At 46.2% G+C, this 25,084-nt stretch overlaps 1 long non-coding RNA gene across 1 annotated transcript in view; it reads left to right on the forward strand.

The window, feature by feature from the left end:
- Positions 1–25,084, forward strand: part of LOC110403776 — a 150,634-nt gene that overhangs the window by 51,300 nt on the left and 74,250 nt on the right. The gene's annotated exons all lie outside the window — the stretch shown is intronic.

The following is a 25,084-nucleotide window of genomic DNA, read 5'->3' on the forward strand; positions in this document are numbered from 1 at the left end:
GTGAGTTTCCTTGCAGTAAGGAGGTGGAATGTGCTGAACAAAGGGCTGATGGACACTGGAACCAGCATAACAGAGGGGCAGGCTGTGCGATAGGGAGTGGTGGGGGAGAAGGCTGTGGGACAGATCTTTGGGTTGCTAACCAGCGCACCTCCAAGTGGGTTATGTCAGGGACAGTTCACATCTCTCAGTGTTCCAGTGCAAGGATGTATGAGGACAGTCTTTTTGCAGCTTGTGTTCTCCTTCTTGATTTCATTTGTCGGTTTTAACCTGATGCGAATGTACCTATATGTGATCTCTCGATCATGACAACAGAACGTGTGGCTTCTGTTCTGCAGTCTCAGTGGAGAAGAAGGATTAAGAATTCTGTGGCCGCTCATTTCCATCCTGAGGAACTCTGCAATGTGCTGCTCCTTCAGTCTGCAGCTTGTCCCCTCCCTCTCTTCATCACTGATGCTTGTATTGCCCTGGGAGCTGATTAGCTCTTTCCCCCTTGTTAGTGTTCAACCAATTTAGTGAGCTGAATCAGTTCACTGCAGGGTCAGACAAGCGCTGGGGCCCACAGTGCTGGAGCAAAGGATGGGACCAGGGCTGGGGCGCACCCGGCTGTACGGATGTTCTGCTGCTGTCACTTGTGAGACTGCGGGGCAGATCACTGTGTTATCTCTGCTAAAAGTTACCCCGTCTCCTTGGGTTAGTAGTTTTAAAGGGGGGTTGTTTCATGGATCTTGTTTTTACAGCATGGATGATAAATCACAGTGATTCCCAGCAGAGGGCTGGGAAGTTCTGAAAGCAATGTGGTTTAGGGCCGCATGGGCTGTGCTGCCTCTGCATTTGGTGGAAACAATACTGCTTCTTTCGAGACTTTAAGAGTACAAGAGAGGACTTTTCTAAAGCATTGTCTGCCTGCTTGGTCATCTTCCTGAGGGTAAAAATGAAGAATCACACGTGGCATCCACAAGATGGGAATTTGGTTAGTGTTGGTCGTGGCTGAAAAAAGCCCCGCAGTGTCCTTCGGTCTTTCCAGAGATGCACTGTCTCCTACAATGCCAGGTGGGGCAGCAGCCCGGGGAGATGCATGGGTGGTGAGAAAAGGCAAGCAGGGAAATAATGAGAAACATGGATTTTCAGTGTGCAGTGGCAGACCCTGGGAGGATTTCTGCGTGCAGGCTATAGACCTTTAGCCCAAGTTGCGAATTGCTTTTCCTTTTGTGGAGCAGTTGCTCAGGAATACCGTCATTAATTCCAGCAGGGTCTCTCATGAGGGCAGGCACTCACCAGTCAAACGTCAGTGCTCACTACATGCCCCTTATTATAAATATCATGTATTTTCAGTGTTGTTTTGAATGTGGTATCTTACTGGCACTTTGCAAAAGCATGACTTTTATGTAAGGAAGGAATAGAGGGAGTTGCTTTTTTCGCGGGCATAAAAAATTTAGGAATTAGTTGTGAATCAAGAGATCCCTAACATTGTTGGTGAGCTGTAGCATTGTTGCTTGGCTTTGGAATTCTAGCCCTGCCTGTTGGGAGTTGAGTGGATTTGGGGCAGACAGTCGGCTGCTCCCTTCCTTACACCTCATGCTCTCTGCATGCTGATGTCAACCACTGCCAAACCTCCACCTTAGAAAAGCTGCAGTTATCGCTTGTATATCAGTAGGTAAAAAGCACTTTCGGCTCCGGTTGAACTGGGGCTGTAGAAAAAAACAGCAAGAAATCATTAATAAACTTATTTCTGTAAACACTAACAAACTTTGTCATTCAGTCCACAAGATAAATGCCTTGGGTTAAAAGTTTCAAATGTGCGGTTAATGGCTGACTGAGAACGGGGAAGATGGTGAGACCTTAACGTTTTCATTATCTGTTTGCTGTGCATCCCAAAGCAGTGGATAACTTAAAGATGCGACACACGCTGTAGTGAGGGTTGGTGTCACCAAAGCATTGAGCTCCACGAAGTGCAGGGGCCAGAAGCGTGGCCATGAACTTGCTTTCAGTGCTTTGTCCCCTCTAAAGGTAAATTCGGGCACCTACTTTTCTCCTCATTGGTGATAACCTTTTTGTGAACTGTCTGGGGCGTTACGCTTTCACCTGTTAAAATAAATGACATTTATTAAAAAAAAAACAGTTAACACCAAACCCACATTGTTTTAGGGCATAAATCTACCGCTTCAATTGCATGAGCCTGTCAGTGAATTTCTGACACCAAGTTATGTTATTTAACGAGCGCTATTAGGTAGTTCTGTCACTTAATAGGATTGAGGGTTGGAAATGCCATGTAATATCACTTCACTGGAGAAAAAATCAACAAACAGCCCTCACTAAAAACCTCGTGTCCCCTTTGATGTCGGTGGGACCTGCTGTCAGTACAGAGGGGAGCCCGCCGCGCTGTTTGCACAGGGCTCCAGCTGCCATTTTCGGAGGAGAGGCCGCGGTTATTCTTGGCAGTCTGACACGAGGGGCACCCAAAAAACAATTCTCCCACCATCTGACCGAGCGTGAAGAAACATTGAATAGCTATGGCAAAAGTTATGTCCGTCAAACATCCTCCAGTTCAAGGAAAAAGAAATGTGGACTGTACATTGTCACCTGTTTTCACTTATACTGGGTTAACATCTGAAATCCCTGCTTAGGTTCAGGGCTGTCCTGTGTGGTGAGATTCAGATTTTGTGATGAAGAGTTTCTGATGGTCGTGCCATCCCCTGGGTCCCCAGGGGACCCTCTGCTTGTCCTCTGCGATGAGTGAACTCCCAGATCATTCAAAGTCAAGTCAGCTATAATAGTATATTCCAACCAGTCGTACTGATTTCTTTCTTCTAAATCTACTAGAGTTGAAGAAAAAACATAAAAACCTCTGTGTAAGTGGTGGAAAATGTATAGTCAAATACCAATTAAAGACAACAAAACCTTTACAAACATTGCTATTGCCAGCTTGCTAGGTAGGTTGTGTGTGAGCATATTGTAAGTGCCATGCATGTGTATCTAAAGAAAAGGTAAATTCCAGACACGAGATCCAGCTCCCCAAAAGTCCCTGGCCGAAGCCTCTCTCCCTTCAGAGCAGTCAGGACTTCATCACAAATCCTGCTGAGCCCACTTCAGGCTGGATAAGCTGTATCCAGTGGGATTGAATAAGTCATGTGCAATGTACTCCATTTTTATGAAGGGATCTGGAAGCTTGGTAGTAGGTGTTCTTCAATCCTAAGACATACTTTTGAGGTTAAGATACACACAGTGTTTTCCTGTAACAGATCAGATTTGTCATTACTTGAATAAGTGCTGATAAAAGACCTGGGAAGAAGTTAAATCCTACACATAACTTCGTGAAATAATAGCAATGAAAATGCTTTAAAAGTGAATTAGACTGCAATATCCTCAATTCTTCAGTTGTGACAAATGATTTCCAAAGCCTGTGGCAGATCTTGGTAATAAAACTGGATCTAGGGATTGAGGGTCTTTCCAAGACTGGACTTCTTGCATTTCATCTTAGATGCGTCAGATTTGCAGCACTCAGGTGTGTTTTTTATTGAAATCCTTGTCTGGCTGTTAATTAGTGTGCAACTCACAGAGCTTCCAAGTGGGATTTGTGACTTGAAAAGAAAGTGGGTTGTGCAAAAAATGGCTTTGGCTTTGTCAAGGTAGTGAAAAGCATGTGCTCCATTGCAGCTGAGGACATTCAAGCTGCGTAACGAATGTCCTTTGGGTCAAGATGATATATGTGCTTAGAGGAGGAAAGGGAAGTCCCAAGGTTTGAGTCCTTGGTGAAAGAAAGGTTTATTAAGTGCAGGTCTTTTTATGGACCTTGACAGCGGGATCAGAACAGGATGTGCCCCCCTAAGCTTTATGAAACCCTGCTGGGATAGGTCATTTTGGGACTGAATCAAATATGATGTGAGCCAACTTACTCTGTTTGGAAAGCTGTACAGGTCCCTGGTTTGAAGCAGGCCGCACCATCCGGCCCCACCCCTGCCACAGCTGGCTGCCCTCGGCTCGGGCTGCCCAGGGCCCATCCACAGCCTCAGGCACCTCCAGGGACGGGGCACCCACAGCTCCGGGCAGCAGTGCCAGCGCCTCACCGCCTCTGAGTGAAGACTTTCCTCCTACAGCTTTAGGATATGTTTCTCAGATGCAGTGCCGTTAGGAGAGCTTCACTAGCAGTGGAGTAGGTGTATGTTGTGGTGGTGCGTTGACAAGGAATTCGCAAAAGCACGTGAGGAAGTCGTGGTACAGTCCCTTCATCCTGGAGTTAGTGTCTGCCCTCAGCAGAGGGGAAATCCCACCCCACTTGCTTCTTGCCCCAGTGTTATCCTTCTTCATGGCAATGACCTGGATCAGAAAACACATTCAGCTACGAGCTAGCCAGGCTAAAATGAAAAAAAACCAAAGAGAGAAAAAATCACAAACTTGGAGCAAGGCCAGGCTGAAGGTGTTCTGCAGCTCGAAGCTTGTAGGAGTAAAAGGCAGCACAGGGCAGTCACAATTTGCCTATGAAGACCTAGGAGGGAATCAGGTGAAGAAATGGATCACGGGCACTTCAAAAGCCAACTTCTCTCCCCAAAGGAGTCAACTCCCTGCACCAGTGACTTTGTGGGAGCTTCCCTGCTTCAGTGCATTAGCATTATTTTCCATGGGCATAGGCTGGGAGAGACAGGTTTCTTCACTTCACTTTCTACTGTATCTGCATGAGAACAGCCTTCAGGAGGAACGCTGAGACACCACAGACTTCACATGTAACAGCTTTGGTGTGGGAACCGCGATCACCCGCTCCGTAAGGCTTTGGCTGCCTGCCCAGCTCGCGGGTGTTGAAGTTCTCGGGATGTCCTTGCACAGGAGTTGGAGGCGATTTATAGCTCGTGTGTTGGGAAACAGCACTCGTGCAAATCATTTTTCTTAGATAAGTGGGAAATCTGGAGTCTTCTGGGACTTTTGGGTAGAAAGGCTTTAGCTTTTATTTTCTTTAGAAGAAACAACGCGGCGCTCTCACTCCTCGTATCCAAAGTAGGAAGCATTTATGTTTGGAAAGGCTTTTATCTCTGACAAACTGAATAAGAGAAACAAAAGAATGAGCCTGAGCTGCCGCCTCCTCCCAGACACCGGGCCTATTAATGGATGGTTTTTGCTTTTAAAAGATACATAACCTATCTTTTTAGTTGTCCTGCAAGATGGAGGCCCTGGCTCCCCAGGCTGCGGCGATGCTTCCAGCGCTGATGCGCAGCACTGACGGCCAGCAGGGAGAGACCTGCGCGGAGGAGAATTTCCGTAGGGCTGCGGCCGTCAGCGTGAGGCTCCTGGGCCAGCTCCAGCCAGCCTGCGTGATATTTCCTCTGGAGCTTCAGTCGGATTAGATATTCATCTTCTCTTCCTGTTCCAAACCGTTGTTTAGTGTTGATGTGTCCTCTCGTGCGGTTGCCAAGTTCCACACAGTGGTGGTGAAGCCAGTCCTACATCTATGCTGAGATTTTTAAACTCTTGGGGAAGTTTAACCCTTTGTCTCCATTGAAGTTAGTGGGACATATGCACCTAAATCTCTCAGCTGCTTTGCAGATTCCAGCGCTACAACGACCTGAAGCCCAGGCTCAGCAGCAGCGGCTCCAAACGTGCTTCCCAGGCTGGGGATGCTCACCAGCACATGGTTTCCCTTCATGCCTGGGGTGCCTGCAACTTGCTTTGCTGCAGAGTGACTTCAGCCTGCCCGCAGCGCCTTGGTGGTCCTTGCACGTGGAGCTTTGCCTTCCAGACTGCACTGTGCCCTTCAATATTCTGGGGTTGTTGGCTGGCCTCTGCACCAGGATCGCTATTACAGCTCTTCTCTTGCCCCACTTTGAACAGGAGCGCTGCAAAATGACTGTCTTACTGCTGAGCTAATGAACGGTGCTGCAGGGAAATCTTAATGCTGTGGGTTTTGAACAGTTTTATTTGATGAGGCTTGTGGGTCCCTTCCAACTCTGGATGTTCTGTGGTTCTCTGATCCAGTGAGCAGAACAAGTGTGAATGGCTGTCCTGGGTCTGAACAGGCCGAGGTCTGTGCAGCCCCACAGTCTGTGTCCGAAAGGAGCTAAAGGCACCTGCAGACTTGCTGCTTTTGCAATGTACTTACATTCTCAGTTTTCAGAGATTTCTAAATCTATGGCAGATGTTTGTAACATTTAGCAAATCCTGGATATAGCAAATCAGTACCTTGATTTAAAGTCTGTATGCGTATTTCCCCGAGCTTTTCAGAGGTTCTTGAGAAGGTTCATTATATCAGCGAGACTGTGCCTCCGCAAGCCAAATATCCTACATACGGCTTGGGAAAGGCTAGGGATGTGACACAGCCCTGCTCATTCAAAAGCCTTTGGTACTTGCAGTCTTTGTGAACTGTCCTTAGGACTGCCACAGTGAATTTCACAAAGATGTTGACCCTGGCTGAACAGGTTAGCGAGAAGTTTAGAAGGTGCTAAGAGAGGCAAAAGCTAAATTAATGTTAAATATCATCGTGCGTAATCATTTAGCCTGTATGCTTTTGATAGGTCACATGTCTGGGTACAAAATGACTGAATAAAAACCTATCTCATGAGGCACAAATGTTAATATCCCCCTGAAAATGCAAGTAGCCAAATGTTTCCTAAAGGCTATAGTTTTCTAAAGGAAGCAGGTTTCTTTTGATGTTTTGTGTTTGGATTTGCTGTTGTTTTGTTGGTTTTTTTTTTTTCTCTTTCAAATCCTTGGTGATACAATACCTGCAAAAAATATGTGCATGCAGAAGTTCACAGCTTCTTACATGGTACATGTGCCATAGAACAGGGGACAATAGCCACATAATGAGGAGCCTAATCCATTTCTGAAATTCAGTCACAGGACTGGTGGCTCTATGACTTAGAAAAACTTTTAAAACTCATTGTCTGGGAGTACAAGGATGAATAACTGTAATAAGCTTTGAAATGTATTTCCTTCAGAACAATGTGTTCTATTCCTTTAAGTTGAGGCCTTTGATTCATTGAAAGGGCTCTGCTGAGTGCTAAGGAGGGGAGGTAGGAGTCAGGCTGGAATTAAAACTTTGACCTTGGTAGAGGACCTGTATCTACAAAAGCTTGTTGCAATCAAAACCCCAAGCAATCCCACAAAGCCCCTCCTCCAGATCTGCAACCCTGTGCACAGAAGAGATGTCAGCTTTTGCTGTAGTTGTTGTTATGGCATTTTAATTCCAGATGGGACTGCAGACCCCTGTTGCTGTTGCTTGGGAAGCAATAATATGAATAAGTTCTGCAGGAAAAATATAGAAGTCGGGAAAAAAAAATCTGTGTGAGTGTACCTCTGGTGCCAGTGTGTAAAGTGCCTGCGTAGTCTGCTTTTCTCCCTTATTTTTCCAGCCTCAGAAAAACTGGGCTCGTCTGCATGACTCTGTAAAGAAATAATCATGGAGAAGTGTTTCTGGGTGATGAATTTCACACAGAAATCAGATCCGAGGTCATCCTCTTCTCTGGCAGGCCTGTGGTTTGGGGCCAGCCTTGAGGAAATTCTGTCCTCTGCACGTGAGCGTAAGTCAAAAAGGGAAGCGGTTCAGCAGGAGTCAGGTGCACTTCCACTGTCGTAAATTAAAGCATAAATTAAAGCAGCTCCAAGGAGCAGCCGTAGCCTTAGCACCAACTCTGAAGGGCTCAGTGCTCACAGACTCACAGAAAAAAAGTGGGTTTGGAAAGATCTGTAAGCATCCAGCTGAACCATCTGCTCAGAGCTAACTTCCAAGCTAGATGGGAGCCGTGCAGGGTATTACCAACCGGGTTTGCAAAACCAAATGCCATAGAGAAGGGAGTCCTGCCTCAGGAGCACTGTCACTTGCAGATGAGCGGTGCCTCGCTTGGGGATCTATCGTTCATTCAGCTGCTGTCTCAAAAGCCTTCAGTCACTCAGACAAATTGAAAACGATATAATAAAGATCGGTCATTCCCTCTCTCCTCTTCTCCCTTGAGCCTGTGCTAGCTGCTTAAATAATTCTTTTTATCCCTCACCATCCTTTTTTGATTCTTCTCAAAGCCAGAACAAGTGCTGTAATTTTAGCATCCTTTGGGAAATGCACCCTTAAGACAGAGCTCAGAGTCTGGCAGCAAATAAACAGAGTTTCAGTTCCCATCCCTTTTTTCTCTGTAGACCAGGTATCCCCAGAGAGTTGGGAGTCCCTGAGTGATGGGGGGACCTGATGGTGTGTGCCTGAGCTCAGAGCCCCTTCCCCTGACTGAGGCTCTGGTGCAGTGAGGAGGATCTGGATACAACATAGTGCACGCTCTGTTCTGCAGCCTAGCCTGCTGCTCACTGCTAAATTTACAGAGAAGAAAACTGCTGCATGCCAAAATTACATAAATTCTGCTGGTTTCCTTTAGCCTAAGCCTCACATTCACTAGGTATGATTACCTCATGCTCACCTCTGCACCTGGGGAGTACACAAGGCCAACAAACAAGCCGAGCCAGAAAAAAGCTTCCTGGTTCCTGACATCACTTTGCTTATTCAGTGAAACCTGGTGTGCGAGGTCGGGGCAGGGGCACGCGGGGCTGCCGGGCACAGTGCTTGTTCGTCGGGCTCAGCCCGGCCCTGGTGGGCTCAGCCGGGTGAGCGCTGGCTGCAGGAGGGCAGTGATGTGCCCCACGAGGCAAAGTGCTAAGGGCAGTGTCACTCTGGAGGTGCACGAGCAGTTCCCTGCTCGCATGGGGAGAGCTGCTTGGAGCAGACGTGAGCTTTTCTTCACTGGAGGGCGGCAGGTGACAGTCATGAGCAACGACCAGGGCAGGAAAACCTCCTTAGAAAAAGAAGTGCATTTTCAGCCCAAACAAGGGGTTTCATAGACAAATCTTGTTTGTGTTAAAATATGCGTTTGCCCATGAAAACTTGATAGATTTTCCTTTTTAAACCAAAATATCTTTTCAAGGAAAACAAGACCTCATTTACCTTCCTTTGCATAAAGCTTGCTGTCTTCCTCAGCTGTCCCGGGAGTTTGCAGGTGGAAGTTACTGTGCGTTATATGGAACAGAAGGATGATCTGTGATAAGGACCACTGTGTTTTCATTTGTGTGTGCTCCACTTTTGTGCCGTGTTTGGAGCCAAGTGACGCTGGAGGCAGCAGGAAGGTAGGTCAGGCACAAGGCTTGCTGTCTTTAACTGCAGGTTTCACAATACAAAGGAGCCGCACCAATGGAGGCACCGCCAGTGCCTGCACTCTGGCATGCTCTCACTTTGCCAGACACCCAAAAACCCACGTGCGAGTGAGGCGCTGTAGTGTCTCAACCACAGGCTGTGTCATAAAGCAAAATCCATCCGCGTTTCCTCAGTTCCAGCCTTTGGGAACTGCTGGCTTTCCTTCCACCCGTCTGTCTGCCTTCCCGGTTATTGCTCCGAAGCACTCTGCCACACCCTCCTGCTCTATGCCCTCATCTAAGTCATTAATTAAATCACTCAGTGGGAGCATCCAGATAGTCACGGGATGGAACGAGCGATCCCATTGCTGCCACCGTTGTCCTCCTGCTCCCTCCCCACCCACCTCTTCCATTTCGCTCCTGTTGTATCATGTCTCTGTGGAACATTACCATTTCAAGGCAGAGACTGTGCCATTGTTCTCCGAGAACCACCCAGGATAGCGAAGGGAGCTCAGTAATAATAACTATTATTAACACTGTGGTAGAGGGCGGAATTTGGCTGCCGTATCCTTTTTGTGTACGGGGCTTTATGCTGAGATACGCTGCTCCACTCCAGCATGCACTTGCCCTCGGAAAAAAAAGAGCACGTGGACTTTTCCTCACTTCCTAACATTCCTGAAAATACTTTTGAGTCATTGTAGCTTGAAAATGTCCTTTGAAGCGAGCTCCTCCTGTCCCCGTGGTGTGCTTGTCCCCAGCTGGAGCTGCCAGCAGGCTCACTGCTGGCTGGGGGACGAGCCGCGCTGCAGGCCACGAGGTGCCCTGTGACAGCTGCTGAGAACAGGCAGCATTCCTGCTGCGAGGTGAGGGGCTGCAGGTGCTGAGCAGCTCAGGAACCGTACCTGCAGAGGTGGGTCTGTGTGTAGGTGCCGCTGTTCTCAGCCTCAAGTCTCGCCTATTTTTTTAACATAATTGACTTAAGTAGCTCAATTGAACGAGGGATTGTACAGTAAGTGGAATCTACATGCTTCTTCTGGAGGAGTGCTAACTACGGTAGCAGTGTTTCTTCAGCCTCTGCCAAACTCTTGTTTTGTATCGTGACTTGCAAAAGAAATGATGTCGGTGATACAATGACCAATCACTTCTGTGTGTATCGGTGTGCCTTCCGACCGGATCATTTCAGTGACTGCCCTCCAGCTCAGTTTTTATTTCAAACATCAGTTTCACATCTAGTAATAACCATTTACTTCTTTCTGATTGTTTTGGTACCTGGTAAAGGAAGCAGAAGGGCAGAACCCTTCAGAAGCAGCAAGCACATCCAAGCGCATCCATTACTGCATTACCTCTGATCAGGTTCTTGGAGCTTTCGTTGCTGTTTTTTGTTTTATTTTTTTTTTCTGAGTTATTGAGGTTTGGAATGCAGAGTATTCTTTGATTCTTGGTACTGTTTTTTAGTACCTAAACTATCTGATGCTTTCTATAACAAAGCAACATCTTGCAGTTCAATCATCTCTCAGTTACAAAATGAGGCCTGCAGGATCCTCCAAAGTACAATGGAATTTGTATTGCTTAGGGGAGAGCTTCCTATCAGCTGGGACTGGAGCTCAGTCTTTGGACCTCTTCTCTTGGCCATGTTTTAAGTCACTGGCTGACTCTTGTCATTTAATTAACTTTTTAGCTCTTGACGGCAAAACAAGGATGATGATTTTTTATGTTCATTCAGAGCGTTAAGAAGCTTAATTAGGCTGTGCCTTTAAAGTATTTCCCTTGATTCACTACCAAAGATCGGAGTATTCACGTATATCACGTGCACTGCATTTAAGCAGCTTTATCCCAAGAGCATGTGTTGAATGTATGCTTTGGAAAAGCCTTGTGTGCATCTTTGCTCATGGTAGTATTTTACGTCAACTCACTTCTTTGAGTCAGAAATGTAAATGTGGTAATCAATATCTCTCTGAGCCTGGAAAGCAAAGCTCCACAATTAACAATAATGCTCAGGTGATAATTGAGCGTGTTTTACGTATCCCAGTTCTGGAGGCTGATAACACAGACAATCTGAGCTGCCTGGTCGTAGCTGATATTTAGGGACGGGCAGCAAGGAAGCTAAGATATTTTTTAAAAAGATGATGTGGTCATGCAGGAATGCAGTCATCTGAAAAGTACCTATGATAGATGGGGAAAAAATGCTTCATTCTTCCCTAACTAGGTCTCTCCAGTGCTTCCCTGTGATCAACATAACACATGTCAGAAACTGAGTTTACGTGGACCGAGACTTGGCAGGTTGTACCAGCAAGGCATCGGCTCCTGGTGATGTGAGGCGCTGGCAAGGTGCTCGGGCCAGCGAGCAGCCCACACGAGGTGATAATTTATGGCTACCTGTAATCTCCTCTAAATAGAAACCATTCATATTCTCACTAGGGAAGCGAGAAATGACCAGACAATGAGAGTTCAGCCAAACCAAACCTTCCTATAACTCTGCAAAAGGCAAACGCTCTCTGGTACTGACATTAACAATGGTATGGGCTCTTAGAAACCGTACGCTTTTTGGTTTTATTTATTTTAATACTGTTTGCTTGTGTAATTTCAGAAGCTGACAGTTTATAAGAGCTGAAGCTGAGTTTTTACTCTTGGACTTTGATTCAGTTTCTTCAAAGCATAACAAAGACTGAGCACCAGCCCAGCGCCGTGCAGCATTCGTGCCCTCCCCGTGGGTGCTGCCTTGATAACCCAAAGGTGTGATAACGACAGCCGTTACTCACTGATGCTATCGAGCACTGCAGCGGTGTAGCAGATGCTCTCCTTGCCCCACCCTGTGGTTTGGCATCACGCTGCCCTCCCTGCAAGCTCCCATCTGTGTGCTGGGAGGTAAAGCGGAGCCTGGGGGTCGGCAGGGGCACGTGCAGCAGGCCATGGCCAATGGGAGCTGTGCTGAAGGCAGTGGGTTTGGGGAAGGTGTTGGGCTTTGGGAAAAAGCTGGTAGCCTGAAGGGCAGCAGGGGCTGTTCTTGGTCCTCCTGGTACTGGGGCTGTGCCGCCGTGCTTGGGTGAAGGCTTCCAGGAACAGGGCTGAGGCCTCCTGTGGGATTAGATCACATCAGGTCTTTGGGGGACATGCTTTGGTAAAACAGAAAGTGAGCTCTCCACTCACAGGCCCTCTTCTCCTTCAGAGATTTAATATGTCCATAATTGGCATCCAAATGCTACGGTGTGAGTGTAGGCACGCACTGAACTAACAGATCCAGCTTGAGAATCTTGGTTTGGATCTACCTGTTCCTTGAACCTGATTTATTTATAAGCTGAGATCAAGGATTCCACATGAAATTTCCCTAATTCTGTGGGTGCTGATGTCTGTTTCTGGTATGAGCTATTCTCTGCCCTGTCTGTTCGTGCTATTTATCTTTGCACGTACGCCTAGCTTCATGTTATTATTTATGAATGTTCCTCATCATCCTTCCAAAGAGAGCCCAACACTGCAAGGGGGCAGGGACTCTTTGTTTCTTATACACGGTAACTCAGTACAGCCTTTAGGTATCACTGAAACTCAAAGCATTCATTCCGTTGAGTTTAACCAGTAAGAAGCACTTCACCTATCTCATACTTCTTTGAGTTTTATTGATTTCTCTTTTGTGGAGCAACAACTTCACCACAATTCTTCCCTTCTCTCTCTTTTAAAGTTTTCTTTTTCTTTTTTTAACTGTTAAGCAATTCCACCTGGAGGTGTGAGAACTTCACAGGCTGTAAAGCTTACATCCTGCAAATCTCCTTATCCAGTCTTAAAAACATCTAAAGGAGTGGGAACACCGCTGAAATATATTGTGTTATGCTTAGGAATGGACACAGGGATGAGATTTGCTCAAAAAATAATCTTTGTGGTTTTAGGAATGGCACAGTGAATGAACCTGAATCCAATGGAATTACTGAAATTACCTTCTACAGAAACAACTTCTTTAAAACAGTACAGTTAAAGTCATGAAAAATATCTTTAAAGCAGTTATGGTAGAAGTCCCTTCTCTCCCCACAGTGATGTTTGCAAAGGGGAGGCATCTGTTTCTCATGTAAATTAATACTTACGCTTAAGATACACAGTAGAAATATTTATCAAAAATAGGATAGAGGCAAAGACTGAAAGGATAGGTTTATGCATCCATAGTGGAGGCAAGATGATGCTTGCAAGTTGTGTAGAAGAAAGCTGATCTTAAGTTGAAAAACATTGTATAAGAGGCATGGGATCATTTGTGTCTGTAATTAGTAATTGTTTCTAATAGGTTATGGTTTTGGAAATGCTAGCCTTTGCAATACTAGTCCCATCCTCATATTTATGTAAAACATTTGCCATTTTTCATTGGCTTTAGTTCTTGTTAACTTGTGGAAAAACATTCTAGTTACACTTCCATGCTCCGTTGTACTCTGCCATCACCCCATCCGTACAGTGCAGTGCTCCTGGGCTGGTGCTTGAGACAACGATTGAATGCAAAGCCAAGGAACTGCATGAAGCAAATCTACAGGGTATCCTAGTCCATATCACAGGCTTGTATCTCCACCTGATGAGCACTGAAAACCAAAGTCTGATGTCATGTGTGCATTCTCAAAGGAATGAAGAAGTGCACGTGAGTGTGTAGCTGTGTTACTGGAATATCACCATGCCTCTTCTGAACCGGAGGCAGCAGCATACGGAGCTTTGTGGTTCTTTATGCCTTAAAAGAAAACCTTATAACTTGTTTTCCTTCATGTTGCCATAACACTTTGTATCTTAGCAATAAATACTGGGTAGATTTAGTGTTATCGCAAGAAATTTGTGCTCCGGAGATTTACTGTTCCACTCCCACAGCACCTTTAAACCCCACATCAGTGGTAGGACAGCAATTCCTGGCCGCCGTTAGGACCAATTTACCTCATTTCCTCTGTTTCAGCAAAGTGAGATCGAAGAGGTTAGAAAAATAACAAACATAAAAACAGGAGGAAAGCTATTGCTAACCTCTGCGTGTAACGGAGTCACACTTCAGAACAAGCCCAAAGGGTTCTGCTTGGCGGAGGCGAGGGGAAATCTTTGTAGTGCTGGGCTCACATTGCTGCTTGTCGCTGTTGTCATGTCTCATCTGGGTGTCTTTAACATGAAGTAAAATATTACCGTGCTAAGGACCAAAAAAGTGAGAAATGCACTCATCTGTGTCCCTGACTTGTGCCAAAGAATTTTTCATTCCTACCTCAGCTCTAATGTGAAATGTGTTAAATGAAAATCTCCAGGAGAGTATCCAGAATAGATAGGCATGTTTAGGTCAGCATACCATTTGGCATTGCCATGGACCTCGTCTCTAATTACTAGAGAAATAGTGAGTTAGTGAGTTAAAGTCCACGGTGACTGTGACCTAAATCATTTCCATTCTGGATAGTGGCCTGAAATAAAGAAGGCTTTTCATTAGCGTGGCACAGATTTAGTGTCGTGGGACGTGGAGTTTGTGCTTCAGAGGAAGTGCGGTCAATGGGCCATTAAGTTTTGAAACAAGAGGCAGGCATCTTCTAATCTCAGTGCTGTTGACAATAAATACTGGGGAATAGCTTAATATAGATTCATGATAGCCATGCCAGAGCCATTCAAGTAAGCTCAGGCTTGTAATACTACAAATGTGCATGCACTGCACTCACATAATGGAGGGATCGCTTGTAGGTCCCAAAGGAAGTCTTTCCTTTCAGCCCTGGAAGATGAGAAACCGACTGGGAAATCTAACCCGGTGTATGGATGGAGTAGCAATTACTTGTATTGTGGGGATTTGCTTTTCCCCTGTTGAAAATAGAATGTTAAAATTAGATAACAGTTCCTGAATTTTGGCAGTTTCCCATTCAAAAACAAGTAAACAAACAAACCTCCAAACCAAGATTTACACCTTCCAAAGCCCTTCAGGATACATGTGCAAGGGAAGCCGAGGTGACGCACACCCAGCTCGCTGCAGCAGGGCTGGTGCTATTGGGGGCAGAAGCGGCCCCATTCAGTGCAGTGGGGTCCGTAATTATGGGCACGCTGTAGGGTTGCTACTCGTTGGACTGTTGCTTTCAGTGATTCAGCCTGACACAGCCAGACTCTGCATTTTTTGAGTTTCTGACAGTCGGCACTTTAATACAGAGTTTATCTCTGTGGCTTGTGCTAGATCAGCCATCTGTTCGAGGCTGAGGCCAGCCTCCATCTCCGTGAATTGCACTGCTTTGTTCACTGGGCGTTTCACCACTTCTTCAACAGAAAGGTTCTCTGGACGAGGATTTGCCTCACTGCCCCCTGGAGCCACACCGTCCTATGAGCAGGTCCTGTGAAAAAATAGCACGCAATCCTGTAATTAGACTGTGTCATCAAGTACACACTCAAAGAGGTCAAACGGAGGTTGAGCAGGCAACCTTATTTGTGTCATTTCTTTGCTTTTCACCCTGGAGCTTTAATAAATACTCTTTCCACAATTTCTATACGCACCTGCATCCGTCAGGTTCCTCCTTTTCCATGCTGCCCAAGTGTGAGCTCCGGTGCCAGCGAGGATGCAGCGTGCCCTGCTCAGCTCAGTGATCTCTGCCCGGGGCGTGCCTGGCATGGAGGAGCCGTACACGTGTGCCACTGTGTGGGAGCTGCTGGGAAACAGCATGGTTTGGAAGAAAGGAGGCTGTGGAGATTTTATCTATTAAAATGCCCCTGTCTCTGCACTGTAGATAGAGACACTTTGCTGACTACATTTGGGCAGACTTATTTAAGGCCGGGGAAAAATGTGCCCCTGCCATGAAAACGTGCCTGTCTCATCCCCAGACAAATTTCGGCTTCCTATCATGAAGCACAGGGATCCTAAAGCTTCTCAAACAAAGGAAGTGCTGTGACTATTTTGACACAAAGTCAAAAAATGTTTTCCCTGTACTCCTTTTCATAGATTATTTAGGTTTAATTACTGTAAACAATTCAACCAGAAGCAGATACTTGCTTGGAAATGCTTGCAACCCAAATGCTGAAAGTAATTAAGTAATAATTAGCTGGAAATAGTACCTTACAAATCAAGCAACACTAACATAGGCTCCAGGGATAGCAGTGTCTATAGCTACTCTGAACTGTAAATCACTGAAAGAATTATGACTGTTTTTGAGTGTGTGTGTGTACTTCAGAACAATGTGGTCTAGTAGTTGCATGAAAATGCTGAATGGAATTGAAATGGACTCTTGTCCTTTGTTGACTGAGAGCTTTGTGACGGCACAGTATTTGCCAAGAGAACAGGTAAAGACAATAACAACAAGGGCAGGCAATGCTTGGAAGAGAATAGTAAAATTTCTCTAAAAAGGAACTCAAGATGCAATGCAGTGGGTTCTCCATCCAACCTCCGCCTTGCAGGAAGCACAGCATGCCAAGGAGGCAGGATCCTCGTGGGATGCCCCGTGCGTGTCCTGCTTTGTGCTGCTCCTGCAGCTCTGGTGACGGTGTAAGAGCAGCAGGAGCCTTTATATACACGTACATATACACAAATGGATGTATATGGAGATAAACATCGGTATAAAAAGGAGAAAGAAAGCTGCAGCTTGATCAGTTTATGATTATTTCTGCTGGTTATTTAACTCTCAGAGCATGCAAAACTGCTACTCCGTTAAATTACACTAAAGTCTGGTTTTCTTCAGGGCTGGTTTTGCCTGGCAGCCTTCCCTCACGAAGGTAGGCCCCATGGGAGGAATGTGCTCATTGTGTGCTGGAGAAGCAGCCAGTCCCACTGCTCGAGTGTGGAGTCTCTTTTTTGTTGTTTCTTTTATTTTAAAATCTCTCAAGTGGGTGAGATTTTTTGATAAACTTAAACCAAAAGAGGAAAGAGTGCTGCTTGGAGGTTGAGCTTACCTGTGACCTGGATCGCTGCGCATAGCTCAGGTAGGAGCCTGGGGTACAGCTCCGTGGGTCAGTGAGCATGAGTGCATCCCTCCAGCTGCATTTTGCTCAGGAGCCTGAACGCCATGAGTTTATCCATCCAGCAACTCAAGCCTAAACACCATGAGTTCATCCAGCCAGCCACTGGAGCCTAAAAGTGGTGAGCTCCTCCGTCCAGCCACTCAAGAAGCTTCTGGCCGACTGCATGGTAACAAATAAAGGCAGCAAATAGCTTTTATCTGGACCTGATTCATGCAGTGTGCTCAGAAATGTCATGTCCTGGGACGGCACCTGATGTGGAGGTGTTTACTGCTTTGGCCCATGCCTGGCACGCTCATGGCTGCTCTGGGATGTGTGCAGTGGAGCTGCTCTCTGCTGCCAGCACAGCGCAGTGGGTCGAGGACAATGTTTCCCAGGTGCTGGATGAACAAAAGTTACCGTAAAACAGAAGTTCTGTGGTGCTGGAGGAATGATTTTATTGGGATTGGAGAAATACTGTGGCTGCCTCCACAGGAGTTTTTACTTGTAGGCGACAAGTAAACCTGGTGGCAGAGGGAAAAGCGCCCACGGTACGAGCAGCGTATCCCTCTGGGAACAGCACCACTGTCAGGCTGGGAGTGAGAAGTGGGGAGAATACATCACCCCCTTGGCTCCAAGCTGTTGAGGCATGTGCCCAGGCAGCATGACAGGAGGGCAGCTGGGTAATATCCCACTCCTTGTGGTGCCGTGTCCTTGCTCTCATGGTGACAACCAACCTGGCCTCAGCAGCAGTTGTAGTTTCTTTGCTGTACACCCTAGCTGCCATCTTCATGCTGCAAAATATGTCAAGGTTATTTTTATGCTTGTGAGCATCTCAGTTTGTGCCACACTGTTGCAAAGAATTTTGAAAACAGAGCTGTAAGGCATTAGCTGCGCAGCTGCTTTAACAAAGTTTCCTGGACTTTGCCCATTTAACAAAATTTTTTGCTCAGGAAAACACTGATACTAATGGGAATTAAAAAGCTGAAGTCGGGAGAGTTTGTCTAAGTGAGGGCTCAGTTGGCGAGAAGAGCCATAATTTGCAAGCAAAAATTTTGCTTGGCCACAGCAGCATGGAACGATAACACATGGGGATGTGGCACCTGGAGTCCTGTCCTTGGAGAAGGGTACAGCAGCGGCGGTCCCAGCCAGGCCTGCAGGATGACTCTGCTGCTGGAATGGCATCACACAGCACATGGAGCGTGTGAGAGCGGCCGGTTCCAGCTCTGAGCTTTGGAAGTAGATTCACCATGGAAATGTTTCCGTGCTCAGGAGAGCTGGTCACAGGATTTTGGTTTGGTACGGATGAAAAGATGAGGTAAATGTTTTTGAGATGCATCTCCGGCCTTCCAGGCCGTCCTGGAATGTGACCCAGGGAAGGAGAAACTCAGGGAGTATTCTCCGCAGAGCTGCCCAGGGAAGAAACATTGAGTGCCCGGCTGGGAGCTGCTGGGGGCTGCCTGCTGCTCGTTCATGTCACGGAACAGCAAATTCACCTTCAACATCTGAAACTGAGAGTGTGCTTCGACCCGGAGTGTTCCAGCATTCCTGTGGAAAATACTTTTGTGTGCGCCGTATTGATATGTTAGGGGCTCTGTGCAAAGAGTTAAGTTATTGTATATTTTAGTTTTTTAATTGACTCCATATCTGCTGGCAGCGGAATAGACATTGATCTGTTTTTTTCCTTTGCTTTATTTAGGAAAATACAGCACATAGTGTTTACTCTGCCTCCATACAGCATTGCTTTGTAGGGTGAAAGTGAGGGCGAGACCACAGTGAAGAATTCCCTCATTGTCAATTTTAAAGGCTTCATAATAAATGGTAGGCTTTTTTGGATGGGAATCAGAAATGTTTTCATGACAGTGTTTTGCTTAACTTTTTGTATCCAGTTGGGATTTTAAAAAATCTTAAATTTGCTGTTTTGATCATTTACATCTCCTTCTGGGCACCAGTTACTGGAGTACCACTGAACCTGATGTCTTTTAGGAAAGGATTTGAAAGATCAGGTTGGTGCACGTAAACTAAAATGCGTCTTTAGTGGCAATAGGCATCATTCTGCACAGCGACAGCACCCAGATTCCATCCCAGGAGGTGAAGCTGTGGGACTGGAACCACAGTTCTGCATGGTGAGAGGCAGAACTCCCTGCTCCCCAGAGTTTTGACAGAGGAAGGACTACAGCATTAAGTCCAACCTCAGGAGGAAATGAAAGTGCATGCTGCCCAGGATCAGTCTGTTCCATGTACACCAGCAGAGGTGTCTGCTGAAGGTGATTTGCACTGGCTCAAGCCCAACCCCTCACTGAACGGCACTCAGTCCCTCTTGGATTCCGTCTCTGTGCCGGTGAAGCTGGGTTCCTCCAGGATCCTTCCAAGAGCGTACTGCTTTCAGCAAAGGAGGGAAGTTTTGTGTTGCATGTGGGTGCTAGCACGATGGTGCCATATTGATTAATCAGTTCCCATATTCTCTTCGGCCTGAGACAACACTGGTTTCCCAATCTCCTCACAGCTCTGCGTTTGGCAGCGCTCATGCAGTCCCATTAAGGGTTACTCTTGTCTTCCTCTGAAAACTGTCCAGGCCCTTTGTTTGTTTTTCCTCTTGCTGTTTTTCGTAGTGCTTTGTTCTTGGAGGTCTCCGTGCCTCTTGCAGCCTTCCCTGGGAAAAGGCCTCCCTGCGTGCTGTATTCCAGCAGCTCCCGCAGCACCGCCCGTCAGCGCGCGTCGGCACGGGTCCGTCCGCTCCGCACAGAACCAGCGCCTGGGACCTGCCCGCTGCAGAACGTCCTGTGCAGGGAAAGCCTGGAGCAGAGGAGCCCCTTTGGAAGGCATTTGTATTTTCCTCGACTGTAGCAGCACAAAGCAAGAGGGTTTGATCTCTGTGATTGATGAGCAGCTGAGGTATTGATGCCTTTTTCCGTGAAGTCAGTCCTGAGTTCATGCATCTCCTAGAATGACCACTTGTTCTAATGCATATTTCTTTCACTTCTTTTCAAATGGCAAAACTTCCTTTGAAAAAGAAACCTCGTTACCCTTAATGCTATGCAAACCACCCACAGAGCCTCATAGTACAATCTGAGCGTCGCCGAGGCCGTGTGTTTATTTTCACCAGGATCACTAACAGTTGCGGCACTATTTTGCTTGCGCTGCTGAAAGATGTCCTGGAGATCTGTTTTATCATCCCAGCACCATAAACTGCTTTCATTCTTTCAGAACATCACGAGTGACAGGACGTGCCCTGCACAGGGGAATTTTTATTAGGCAGAACTTCACCCGGGAGGTTTATTGTGCTCCCAGTGTTACTGAGCAAGGAATACTGTCACGCTCCTAATTCTCTGGCAGACTGAGCTCATCTCCCATTTATTGCATTTAATTATTAGCCTGGGTTGTGTTTGTGAAGACCGTTTTTGCAGTTTCTCCCTGTGTGCCTGGCAAGTCGGAGGTTCTGCTTCGCTGTTGCATTTTCAGTTCCATCTGGGTGGACTGGTGAAGGCAGACGCCTGGTTGTCACACAGCTACCATGGGGCTTTCTTCCCTTTAAGAAGTGTTAGGGAAGGGGATGACTAGCAGTAAGGCAGGGCACCGCAGTTTTTAATGTTATTGCTGTTTAGCTGTTTATGCCACTAGATAGGATTCTCTGTTTTGTGACTTTTCCTCATCCCATAAGCAATGTTTTTCTCTTCTCAGTGAATGGCTGTTTTCCTCTCCATGGCATAGAAATAATATACTCAAACATGCTTCAGTACAGGAAATCCTATATCCAGTGCAGGGAGGAAAGGCCTTAATCAGTAAAAATTCCATTGTGTTTATATCAATCTTGACCCTCGGTGTAGCTCGGACAAAGCTTTTCAGCCTGGGCCCCAGGCACTGGTTGGTGCTGCCGGTTCATAGCGGTGTCACTGTGAGTCCACAAGACCCATATATGCCAAATTTCTGCTCTGTTAGTTTTCCTTTATGGAGACTGACTGGCCTTCCTATGGGAGGGGCTGAGATAAGGGGCAAGTATGCAGCCAGCTCCTCTTAATTGCAGGCTTTTCCCTGCTTTGCAGAATAGGTTAATCCCCCAGTATTTCCTGAGTATGAAGGGCTTTCAGAACAGAAAAGAGGAGAATTTAGGGGAATTTGTGATCTATTTCACAATCCTTATCCCTGTCTTGTAGCCCATGCTGCAGGCTGGATGCGTCTTGATCCTACAGCCCTCTCTGCATGTGACGGTCTGATCCAGAGGGAAGCAGCCTGGTGGATCCTGGTCCTCCCTCAAAGTGGCAAAATATTTCTGTTTTCTGCCCAGAGCTCTATGGTGGGGCCCTTTACACCAGGAGGGATATTTCCAACCTGCCTGACCCACTGGTGAAAGCTTTAAATGGAGGAATGACTCTCTTTGAGAAGGAGCCTTGCACAAATAAACATTCCAGCAGCACTCTTCCCTCTGCTTTCAATGTGTTTTTTATCAGGCTTTGAATTAAACTACTATCCAATTATTTGAAGGCATGACATTCAGGAGTCATCCAAAATATAATTAATGGCAACTTCACTCACTCTCTGGGAGTGGAAACGGAGAGTCTTACTGCTTTATCTTAAAGAGCCATCCCTGTGGATCACGCTTGGGTAGCACAAGTGCACGGAGGTGCTGCAGAGCATCCCCATGGGCCATGTCTGTACCCTGAGGTGAGCCAGGTGAACCACAGAGTGCTAGTCACATGCTGCCTGCCGTGGGGGTTGTCTCATTGCTCACCCCTTCGTGGGCAGTCTCTGGGAGGCAGCCTCCTGTGCTCTGCTGTGGTCGAGGAGTTCCCATACATCCCGTACATCTGAGGACCCTCTTCCTTTGTGTAACGTATTCATCTCGTAGGTAACAAATGGAAATAAATCATCTCACCAGCACTTTTCTGAATGCTTAATTAAAGCTGTGCATCTATGGCAGGAAACGAGAGCCAATGTTTGAACCTCTGAAATGTTTATACATTTGATAGATAGCTTCTTCTTACCTCATCTCATGTTTGTGTATAAGATACTGTCAGTACACTGCCAGAGCGATGCAGTTCTTAGTTGTGTGATAGACATTTAAAATAACAAACTGGTTTTTTAATAGTCAGGGGTATCTGCTGTAATTCTTGGACCGGGAAATGGGCTGGTCGGAATCTTTTAGATGCTGATGGCAGTAGTTCAGGTACTAGTATTATTGTTATTTTTTGCCAAATAACCAAATTAACATCGAGTAGTTTGGCCTGATGTTGAAAAATTCACTTTTGGAAGTGAATTAGGAATGGGTGTTTTTTTTCCCAAGTCCTGGCACTACTTGCAAGGGCCTCAACGCTGGAAGAAATAGATTTGGATGATCTTCAAAGAACGCTGCTGTGGTTCTGCCGTTTTTAACTTTTTACCTTGCTGTTCTTTCTCCCCACCTCTTCCCTGGGGAACTGAAGGTAAATGATTGATACTCTGTCTCTCCTGCTCACTTTCTTTTTTTAAATCTTTTTTTGGCTAGACTTCTCCGATGTAGAAATATTTACCAAAAGGAAAATTGCAAGGGTGGGGGAATGGGGAGAAAAAGGGAATTGAGAAATAAAACATAAACAATCGTCAGTCCAGGATGGTGACTTTGTTGGGGAAAGAGGCGGAATTGTTTGTAGAACCTAATGAGATTTAGGATTAGATTTCCTGTATCAGTGGGCAGCCGCTGGGGAAAAGTAAATTCACTGCACTTAATGTACTTGGCAAGAGAGGCATTTATCTTGTGTTGTTTGCGTATGGCTATACCTAAGGGGTCCCAACCTTGGTAGGTGCCTGCCCCCAAAGAAATTCCAGTCTGAAAGACAAAGAAAAAGGACTGGTGAAAGCAACTGAAGTGGGGAGAAATGCTGCCCGTGAGGCACTGGGACACGGAGCGGCCGTGTGAGCGCTCAGCACGGGACTTCTGCACGGAACGCAAAGGACCTGGTGACCCGGCTCTTGAGACAGCACGATGTACAGTGCAGCTAAATGTCTCTGCTGGAAAACCCTCATAGTTGGGGTGAAATTTCTATTTTGTGCTATCATTTCCATCAGTCCAAGGGCCAAATATTTAGTCTGGCTTACAGTTGTATGGGTCCAATTTTATGTGCCAAAAGACCGAATGCAGAAGGAAATTTTTCAGTGCCTGGAAGGCGATGCTGCAGGTACACTGTTAAACTTTGCATTTTTTGGTACTTGACCTTGGTCTACCCAGACAAAGTATCCAGATTCCCACAGCTTTTTTGAAAGAACCAAAGCATTCAGGTCCAGGTGGCAGGAAATCTCACCTAGTTCAGTTTTCACTTGAATTTGTCTTGTACCACATCCTGACTCCAGGTAGATTCAGTGCCCAAGAAATATTCTTTTTCCCATCCGAATATCTTCAGTGTTTATGTTTTGTGTGAGCTTTCGGTGAGAACTTTTGGTGCTGTTTCCCATTTTTGTGGTTTGTATCAATTGTCAGGTTCAGATAATCATTCAGAAAGTAATTTGTAGGCTATTAGCCGGCTCCGCCACAGGAAGACATGCATCCCCATGCCGTGGGCATGGCACTGTTAATCCTTCAGAGGCTCTGAAGGCTTGTGACCCCTAGTCTGGCCTTGTCTCCCTCTGAAGTCCAGCCAGGATGCCTCTGTGTGATGCCACCAATGGGACCCTGCCTTGAAATTTTAATTCTTCAAAACTGGGTGGATGTTTTTTCCATCCAGGCTGTTGGGTTTTGAGGCTCACTTGAGGCAGCCTGAGCCCTGCTGTGCACACCAGGTAGCTCTGAATTCCAGTTCTCTCGCTGGCTCCTTGAGCGATTGTAGCCAATTACCTGAGTCATTCTGACTTGTTTCTTCATACTTATACAAATATATGTGTTTTTTCCCCTTCCTCATTCTAAGCCACATATCACACTCCTGCTTCTTGGCGTCAGGGAAGGTTCTGTTTTTCACATCAGCATATGAAAAAATTCTTGCCAGATCAACTCTGGCAGCTGTCAGCAGCTGAAGGTGTAGGAAATTCTACCTTTCAGGAGACTTGGCTCGGTGAAATGTCATCTCTGACGTTAAGGTAGATATTCAGAAGATTCGGTGTAAGGAGTGGAACTTGTAAGACTGTACTCGTTGTGCATTGCCAGCTGAGGGTATGACCTCTTGCTTGGTGTATAGATGGAGGGTTCAGACCTCTGGCTGAGGAGGGAGGACAGGGAGGAAACAGCAGCTCTGAGACCAGGGGGTGCATCTAAGGCACAGCTTCTGGCTAACGGAGCAGTACCCCACGCTTAACACTGGCTAAGGACATGCCCATATTTTGATCCTCAGCTAAGCTGTACCAGGCCACTGTCCTTCCATTGTACTAAAAACGTCCTCCATGTCTTGTTGTTTTTGTTTTTTTTTAGCTAACCTCTGTTTCCCTTTGTGATACCGATCCCTTTTCAAACAATCCTCCATCCCCCACCAAAATAAAATCCTCTCTCAGACTTAATAATACTTTTTAATACATACGCATGAAACATGTTTCCTTCCCCAACCATTTGTGTGGTTTTTCACATCATTAAGGGAGTTTCCTCATTCTGTGATGTCAAGAGTCACCCAGATCAAAGTCTTTACTGATATTACAATTAAGTACTCTGCGCCATTAAATTCACTTTCCACACTGTAATTTTTATAATAGGTTGGGAAGGAGCTTCACGGTTTGATTTCATTCCAGTCATGGCGCCAGATTCTGATTTCTCATTAGCTCTTACACCACGGTTTGTGAAATACTCAAGTTAACAAGGAGTCTGCATTAATACTGGACTGGCACCTGTCCAGCTGAACTGTGTTCAGTGGACGTGCATGCATACGAGATGACAGTGAAATGATATGTTATGGTCAGAAGTAAAAGCTTTGAGATAAGAACGAGGTAATCGTTCCTGCTTCCCCCAAAATACATTCCTGGGTGAACTGAGCTGGTGCATACCACATTCAGGCAGTTCTTCATCTTTGCAGTTAAGGCAGAGGAACTCGAGTTAAGGGAAAGGCAAAACAAAAATGGATCTTGCAGCAAAGGGAGGGAAAGGTGGACTGATTAAGTAGTGATTTGCATGAGATACTTTCCCGTTGCCTTCCTTGCAGGTGTCTGGAGGGAG

This window comes from Numida meleagris, chromosome 9 (genome assembly GCF_002078875.1).
Source record: "Numida meleagris isolate 19003 breed g44 Domestic line chromosome 9, NumMel1.0, whole genome shotgun sequence".
NCBI lineage: Eukaryota > Metazoa > Chordata > Aves > Galliformes > Numididae > Numida > Numida meleagris.